General features: G+C 45.7%; 1 protein-coding gene across 4 annotated transcripts in view; it reads right to left on the reverse strand.

The window, feature by feature from the left end:
• The window catches only part of N4BP2 (NEDD4 binding protein 2), a 1,530,410-nt gene extending 1,523,137 nt beyond the window's left edge, over positions 1-7,273 (reverse strand). For 2 of the 4 annotated variants that reach the window (XM_085642232.1, XM_085642235.1), the window contains exon 1: positions 7,185-7,273. The gene's annotated coding sequence lies outside the window, so the exon portion shown is untranslated. Of the gene's footprint in view, positions 1-5,937; positions 6,838-7,184 lie in introns of those variants that run through there. The other 2 variants (XM_085642233.1, XM_085642234.1) reach the window with 2 other exon arrangements.
• Positions 7,274-7,898: the final 625 nt, after the last annotated feature.

The following is a 7,898-nucleotide window of genomic DNA, read 5'->3' on the forward strand; positions in this document are numbered from 1 at the left end:
GTTCCATCTTTAGAAACATCTTTCATATAGCCATGCAGAGCCAAGAGTGGGTCTGGTCCCTGCTTTAGCGACATCTTCACATAGCCGAACAGGGCCAGGAGTAGGTCTGGTTCCTTCTTTAGAGACATCCTTCACATAGCTGAGCAGAGCCATGAGTTGGTCTGGTTTCTGCTTTACAGACATCCTTCACATAGCCGTGCAGAGCCACGAGGGTGTCTGGTTACTGCTTTAGAGACATCCTTCACACAGCCATGCAGAGCCACAAGTGGGTCTGGTTCCTGCCTTAGAGACATCCTTCACACAGCCGAGCAGAGCCAAGAGTGGGTTTGGTTCTTGCTTTAGAGCCATCCTTCACACAGCCGAGCAGAGCCAGAAGTGGGTCTGGTTCCTGGTTTAGAGACATCCTTCACATAGCCGAGCAGGGCCGCAAGTGGGTCTGGCTCCTGCTTTAGAGACAGCCTTCACATAGCCGAGCAGAGCCAAGAGTGGGTCTGGTTCTAAGGTGTAACCTATCATAGGGAGAGCTAGGAAAATACATTGCGCCAGAATTCCCCCTATATGACTGCATGTCCATGTCAGATGTGCAAAGTCAGCATTGTCAGCATGACACTTAAAGCAATTGGCAGATCTCAACAGGTACATCCACAGCAGCACGCTGGGTGAAGTGTGTATGCTCTACGCAGGTAGTTCTAGTGCATACGTTAGTGTCTGTGGTTCACTGAGACAAGCAGAGTTTGGCTGCAGTAGTAATGCCAGATAGCATCAGTCGGGGGCGTCCCAGTTCCTGTTCTTACCTCAGGGGTAAAAGGTCAATGCAGGCGCAGTAGAGGTTGGAGACTAGGTTGCTCCCCTCGCTGTCAGTTATCACTAAGTAGGTGAACTCTTGCAGGGCCAATGGATAGGAAGGTATCTGGGTCCCCATTGCGTTGTGTATGCGCGTTAAGAAAAAGAGGTCCATGTAGGCGACGTTGGCAAACCAAGCATCAGCAGCATGCGAGAGGGTGTGTCCATCGGCGAACAGGCCCCCAAATGTTTATAAATCATACCTAGTCAATACGCGCGTGATCAACTTCTCCGGTGTGATTGCAATCCATTGGTTATCTGCCAGTGGCAGAGCCGGATAATAGAGAAAGCCCCAAAGCAGTTGGATGATCTTCCTCCACACAAAACTGGGGGGTCTAGAGGGTTTGAATATCCGTATGATCCAGATGCAGGCCCTTTGGGAGTAGAGTGCGTAGGGGAAGCGGGTCTACATAAAAACACTTCATAATAAAAGAAATTGCACATTCATGTGTTGAGGAGCTTTGGGTTGCCCTCTTTCTTCAACCACTGGTCTGTTTAAATGTCACTCATATTTTGATTACATCCATCACAGCACACAGCATGGAGCAATGGGTTCCCTCAGACCTCCATGGGTGGCTCAGACCTTTGCTTTGTTAATGCAAAGGTCTTTGTTAATGCGTCTGGAGGACGATTCTGTTGGTCCAGGGATCAACTACTAAGCATGAAAATCAGGGACTGTGATTACAATCTCAAACTAGACTGCATGGGGTCGAACCACCAAACAGACTGCAGCATCTGCTCATACTCTCTTATGCCAGGTTCCGTGCGTCTCAAAGACACACCCTCCACATACCCCGCCCTCACCAATCGGACCTGGACCCACTTCCCCCCCTTAAGGGCCTGCTTGATTCACTGCAGATCCCTCCCTAGACACTCTGATGATATCTGGCTGTCCTTGGAGGCACACTTGTGGGATTTAATGGTTCTCACCGAAACATGGCTTAGAGAAAGCTCCAAACCGGACCTCACTCTAGCCATCCCAGCTGGATATCGGCTGATTGGGGTCAATAGGGTTGGCAACCAAATTGGGAGGGGCAGGGGAGGGGTTGGTTGTGATTCTTAGAGAAGGCTCGGAAATTTCACACAGAAAGATTTAAAAAACGGGGCCCCTTGAAGATATGTTCTTCTGCGTTAAGATCGCAGCAGGCTCTCGATGGCTGCCATCTTAGATTATAGACCCCCGAACTCCCCAGCGTGCCACCTGCCAGAACTATAGGATATAGCAGCTGACCTTTCGCGCTTGCACGCAAGGTTCACGCTTCTAGGTGATTTTAACGTCTATATGGACAATAATAATTGCACAAAGCTAGTCAATTGGCCGAACCTTTAGATGGACTCAACCTGGCACAGCCGGTCAATGGTCCTACACATGTTGCTGGCCATACTCTGGACCTTATTTTTTTCTAATGATGCTAACTTGAGAATAGCGCCCCCTTACCGCTCACTTGGTCAGACCCCTTCTTAATACCTTTCAGCCTGGAGTTGAATTACCTCCTTTCCAGACCTCATCAAGTACCAGAGAAAAGGAGAATGTTGAGCAATGTCACCAGTAATAGTATGACACCCGCACTCTCTAAGTCACTGCTCCATTTGACTGGTAACCCTGACGAAGATGCAGTTAACTTTAACAGCTGGTTGTCTAAGGCTTTAGACAATGTTGCCCCCCTCAGATCAGTCACTTCCACTAGGAAGAGACCATCAGCCCCATGGTTTTCCCCTGAACTCCGTGGGGAGAAAAATAAGCTGTAAAAAATTGGAGAGCTTACGGAGACAATTCTGAGACCCTGCTGCCAAGCTGGCATATAGAAAAGCCTTAAAAAGTTTTCACAAACACAAGCGCAACACTATGAGGGACTATTTCTCCAATAAGATCAAATTAGCTGGTAATTCAGCAAAAACACTTCAAAATTTTCCAATATTTTACTAAACCGGTTGCCATAGCCAGCACGGTACTCCCCACTGCTTCCCTCTGTACGGGACTGTCTGACTTTTTCCAAGACAAAATCCAAGCTATCTATACCACCTTCACTTCCACCGAGACTACCTCAGAGCCCACTGTCTCACTCGACAACAATGATGTGATGACCGCATTCCGCCCTCTTTCTCTTGATGCTTCCTTGCGAAAGCAATTAACTTGCATATCTGGGTCGCCGGGCGATCCCGGCCCAGTTTTTTAAACTCTTGGCACCTTGTGTTAACTCGCTGCTGAATCAGATCTGGAACACCTCTGAGAGCAGGAGTTTTCCCTGCAGTGTGGAAACAGGCTCACCTCTTGCTGATCCTCAAAAAACTGGATGCCGACCCCACTGAAAACAAAAACCAGACCCATCTCTCTGCTTCCAGCACAGGCGAAAATTCTTGAACAAATAGTCCAAGAGCAACTTTCCAATCATCTTGAATCTAGGAATAATTTCCATGACTCAAAACCCGGCTTTAGAGCGGGCTATAGCATGGAGACCGCCACCCTTGAAGTATTCGAGAGTGTCCGCGAGACTGTCAACCAGGGCAAAGCTGTTATGCTTGTGCTACTCGACCTGTCCGCGGCCTTCGAAACGGTTGTCCACTCCATTCTCCTAGAAAGATTAAGAGGCCTGGGTATTCAGGGCACGGCCTGGTCCTGGATCTGGTCCTTTCTAGACAACCAGTCACAACAAGTCTTTCTCCAGCCTTTCCCCTCTTTGGGGAAAGGCTGGAGAAAGTGCATTAGGCAGCACACATAGAAGTGACAAAAAGGCATTACAAAAGTGTTCATGTGCAGGAAGTGGGAACATAGCAGTATCAGTATAATGATAGACTGGGAATAAACATATGTTGCTAAATTTTACCATGCAGTTTGCAAGCAGCTGTTTGACAGTTTATAGGACACTGTGCTAGATTACGATTGTCCCTTATGAATTGCACAGTGACAAAAGAATCTCTGTGACAAAATCAGTAACCCACTGACCTATGCACATAAAATACTGTTTTTTAAAATGCATTGTACACGTTCCTTGCAGTAGGCATATTAACCCTCTGTGTTACATTAGATAAGTCAAAGCTGCCACTGGAAAAAACTCTCATCTCTCTCCAGCAGGTACATTAATCACTGGCATTTTCTTGACACTTTTATAGTTGCTCGAAAACTGCTAATTTTACAAGGAACTTTGCAGTGCTTTTAGAACTGCTGCCTGCGGACCCCCTGGGAATGTGCCACGGACCCCTGGGGGTCCTCGGACCCCAGTTTGGGAAACACTGACTTAGATTTTGTAACAAGATAAAGCTGCTTTTGGTGCCTCTTGTTCTAGATTTAGCACCCCTCATTCAGAGAGCACTGGAACCATGGTGCATATTTGCCAACATTTAACGACTAAAAAGGGGTATGATATTTCAGATTTCAAACAAGCTAATTTGTATATTGATGACATCACATTAACTTACATCACGACTTTTATCTTGATCATACGGTCACAAGAAATTACATTACATAAATCAGATCATAGGAAACAACCATGACAACCTGGTACAAGCTATCTTAAGAAAGTGAAATTGTTTCTTACAGAAAGCGACTTCAGAATTGCTGTCCAAGCCCTTGTACTCTTGTATCTGTGTAGTAGTAACATCCTACTCTATGGGCTTCCAGACCACACACTGGCAACCTTACAGGCATTGCACGCACCGCAGCACATCTCATTCAGGGCCCGAAGAAATATGATCACATCACCTCCATTCTAATAGAACTCCACTGGCTCCCCTTCGCACAATCTTCAAAAACAGCTGCATCATTTTCAAAGCCATCACAATCAGCAACCCCAAATATCTCACAGACAAGCTCAACATCTCCAGTGGTTTTTGGCACATAAGAAACCAGGACACCACCAGACTCCAGTCTAAGAAGTTTAAAAATTTAAAAAAGGCAACCATCTACACACCCAGGATATGGAATTAATTCCCCGTGTCCATCAGGAATGGGCACAATACTGATTCACTTTAGGAAAGTGTTGAGGAGTCAACTCTTTATAAACTCTATGCTGACAGGCCTATTGATTTTAGACACTGTCCTGCACAGGTACGTGGTCAAAGCAATATGCCTTTCTGGTACACTTTTACAACATTCCACAGGCATAAAAAAACTCACCCCACTTAATACTGACAGGTCTATTGATTCTAGACAGGAGACAGCGTTTACAACGCTGGCAATACCACACAGGTACATAACAACGCGGTCATTACAATGACTGTGTTGTTACCACACGTGCCTTCACATCGCAAGATGTTTCAACGACTTGCGCTAGGTGGCGTGCGACACCAGGGAATGTGTTGGATTTTAAATCCAACACCTTCCCTGCTGTTGCGCTAACTGGAGTAGGAATAGTAATTTATATTATTCCTAATTCCAGCGCGCCATCTAGTGCAAGTCGTTGAAACTACTTGCGATGTAATGCGTTGTAACAACGCGGTCGTTGTAATGAATGTTTTGTTATCTACCGTGTGGTAAAAGCACGCGTTGTAACTTGCTACATTCATTTTAGACACTGTCCACACAGGTACCCCTTCTCACATCTCACTGCTGAGAGGCCTGGTGTGCAGCAGTGTAGAGCTCACCAGCAGCTGAAGGGCCCCTTTGCTCTGCAGCCCCGCCCCCGTTTATTCTGCTCAGCACTCCACACAGAGATTTTCACAACCAGGTGAGGTCCATGAAGTGGAGCCCTGTTTCAAACAAAAGTGAGTGTGTAATCATCTCTCCAAATCGAATATCTTCAAAGCTAATTCTACCTACATTAATTCAGTACTTCGGAGGAAAAAAATACAATCCATTGATTTTATTCAAAATCTCCCACTATAAGGTTGTAAAATGTTTGCTTGTATACTCTAAACCACATCTAGCTCCCCTGGGAGCACTGTTCCATGTAGCTGCCTGTTTTGTGACAGGCCACAAGAAATTCAACCATAGCTTTCTGCTAAATAAAGTTACATATGAAAATCCTACATGGTTTATTGATTCCCTACAACACTTTCCTATTCTTCATATCCTTCACTGTCTTCCCATCAGCGCAAGAGCCTAATCGGACTGCATGCATTACTCATAAAATCCTCCACAACTCCACTCCCTCCTACCTGAATGAAAAACTGACAGTCTCTGGAGCTCAACTGGGATTAAGAAACGCAGATTCTCTCCTGCTCGAACCACCAACAATCAGGTACGAACGCTGCATGATACAAGAATTCTCTGGAAGTACAATCAATATGGCTCTGGAATTCCCTCTCACCAGCGCTTCGCACAGCCTGACCTTCTCTGGTCACAAACAAAGGCAACTTAAAATGATCTTATTTGAGAGAGACTTTGGTTAAAGTGAGGATCGTTGTTTCCATTTCCTCTGTTGACTTGATATTCGATCCTGTTACGAAATATCTGTTCTTCTGCTCCCCGGGGACTATGCAGCTGTTTTTATGACAGCTAGGTAAGTACTTCTTCAACTGTAGCATCCTTGCTGGTAAGAACTGTTTGATCTTTTGTTTTCCTGGTGCTAATAGGTTCCTTTTTGTTTGTTAACCAGAATGTACTTCCTGCTCTCTTGTAAACCGCTATAGTGTCTTTGGGCCAAGTCCGCGTAATATAAAATCACATACTAATAATAATAATAATAAGTAGTAGTAACAGTCCTGAAGAGGATGTCCCTCTGGGTTCTCGTTGGCTAAGCACATGGCGTGTTGATTGTTTTGTAAACACTGTACTTTGGCACGTGGACAAAAAAAATCCTGCAGCACTGCAAAAATCTGCAAATCACTAAGCGAAATCTATAGGGTGTACAGGTGCCTGAAACCGGTAACCTACCGCATATATCAATTGGGGTGGCAAGTATGCTGGTGGTCCTCTGTTAATTGGATCTTAAACTTTGCGAACAATTTCTCTTGAGAACCAGGATACATTTTTGTGCGTTGGGAATCCAAAATCACTTCTAACTTTACATTTGGGTGATGGGTATTTAGACATTGTTGGTAGAATATAGTCACCCAGGACTGAACCACTGCAATGCCTTACTGGCTAATGAAGACTAAGACAATTAGCTGCACATAAGTATAACTCTATCACATACTTTATGTTACGGAGTAACGCTGCCCATAGCAAATAACGTGGACCAGAATTTGCAGGAATTTAACTTGAAATCTCGAGTCCAGCCTACAGCACTGACTTTATACTCCCATATTACTCCACTTATTTTGGCTTATCGCATAAGCGACAATATACTGTTTTGGTGGCCTGAGATAGTTGTGTTCTGCTGACCAGTTTGTACAGAAAACATCCATATGGCTGCGTGAATGAAAATTATTAAAGGGAAGTTTGTCATTTCGTCACTACTTACACGAACTATCCATAAAATTCAGCCAAATACCAGCTGTCCGTTGTTGATCTCTGACGAACTGCATTTGCACTTCCGGAACACAAACAGCCTATCCCATGGCCGAATACAGCGTGGAAGTTACCTGGCGGTGGGAGGGATTCCAATGTGTAAAGTGGCCTTGGATTGGAGTATTGTCGGCACGCCTGCCGGCGCCAGTCCTAGTGCGCTGCACACTATTTCGACTTGATGCTAAGTAGCTGTGGTGTCCGAATTTGAGTCTGGCAAAAGCTTTTCCAGCCGGTTTCTACACAACTTGGAGCCTGCTGGAGTTTGATGGTATTGCTTGTATGCGAGGGCGAGTCAGTCACAGACCAGCAAAATTAGAACCGGCTGGCGAGTGATGCTCGCCAGCCTCTGCCGCTGCCCTTTACTACTCTATAAAACAAGAAGAGTGGGGGATTTGTGCTGGACTAGTTGTTGGGAGACTCGGTATGTTCATCTAATGAGAGGGCAGACCGCGAGTGGATCGAATGAGTGATGGTCGGACCCAAGTGACGTGGCAATCTGAATCTGCCCAATGACGGACGGGTCAATTCATGACTGATGGACAGTCCTGTGACGGACAGGTTAATTCATAACGGACACTGCCCGGGTTGGCCGCGCTGAGTGGTTTTTCCAGTGCTGCACACTTTTCTTTCTCTCGGGCCAGATCATTTATTGACGGTCGTGTAGTGG

Source organism: Triturus cristatus, chromosome 2_2, assembly GCF_964204655.1.
Source record: "Triturus cristatus chromosome 2_2, aTriCri1.1, whole genome shotgun sequence".
Lineage (NCBI taxonomy): Eukaryota > Metazoa > Chordata > Amphibia > Caudata > Salamandridae > Triturus > Triturus cristatus.